Genomic DNA, 962 nt, shown 5'->3' with positions numbered 1-962 from the left:
TATATATATATATATATATATATATTTCATTGCAAGAGGATACATTTACTTGCCAGAGAGAGAGAGAGACCACCCCCAGGGCATAATCATGCCACAATTCTTTTTCTTCCTTTCCTTAATTCTGTAAAGATTTGGGACACCCATGCACACACACCCAGCGTGTCTTTCAAAGTGGCGGGGCCAGGAATCAAATCCCTGTCGGTCATGTGGGATCCAGCAGCCTTCACACATCATTTCACTGCTGTGCTATGGGACCGAACCCCCATGAACTTTTTGAAATTTCCTCATCTAAGAAAACAGTGAGTACTTGTGGGAGTAAAATTATACTTTCTAGAAGGAAAGGTTTATCTACTAGCCCTTCAACTTTAAATGGGATTCACCATATTTTTCTGGTTAATTCCTCTCTTCCAGCCATTTCTACATGTATTTCTTCCCTCCTCCATCCCCCTCCCAGGCAGGTAACTATGTTGTCCATTACATGTCAACAGCAATTCCTTCAGGCAGAAGATCAAAGCAATGATTAGAACCCAATATATCTTGATTTTTCCATGGTGTCTGACAAATGCTTTACCTGGTGCCCTTGAGGACATGATGGGGAAATGAGAATTGGGTCAGAGGACAGGAAGTGGAGTCATAGCTGGATGAGCAACCACAGTCAAAGAATGTTGATTAGTTTTTCTGTGTCAACCCGAAGGAGGTCTCTAGAGGCGCGCCACAGAGCTCTGTCCTTGGTGCTGACCTCGTTGGCATTGTTACCTGTGACTCAGAAGACGACGTACAAGGTGTTCTAAGCAAGATTGCAACAGACACAGAGCTGGGAAGCATAGTTGCCACTACAGATGACAGAATGGAAATAAGAAATTACCTCAACAGGAAGGAACCTAGGGCTGAAACCAACATGATGGAATGGAACAGAGAGAAATGCAAAGTCCTGCATTTAGGTTAAAAATTAATCGCACAAG

At 43.0% G+C, this 962-nt stretch overlaps 1 long non-coding RNA gene across 1 annotated transcript in view; it reads right to left on the bottom strand.

Moving 5' to 3' along the window:
* Positions 1-704, bottom strand: part of LOC102491499 (uncharacterized) — a 13597-nt gene extending 12893 nt beyond the window's left edge. Inside the window, exon 1 of the long non-coding RNA XR_335808.1 lies at positions 572-704. This is a non-coding gene — a long non-coding RNA (uncharacterized LOC102491499). The remainder of the gene's footprint in view (positions 1-571) is intronic.
* Positions 705-962: the final 258 nt, after the last annotated feature.

This window comes from Tupaia chinensis, unplaced genomic scaffold (assembly GCF_000334495.1).
Source record: "Tupaia chinensis unplaced genomic scaffold, TupChi_1.0 Scaffold000539_1, whole genome shotgun sequence".
Taxonomy (NCBI): Eukaryota; Metazoa; Chordata; class Mammalia; order Scandentia; family Tupaiidae; genus Tupaia; species Tupaia belangeri.
This window is presented reverse-complemented; position numbering and strand designations above follow the sequence as displayed.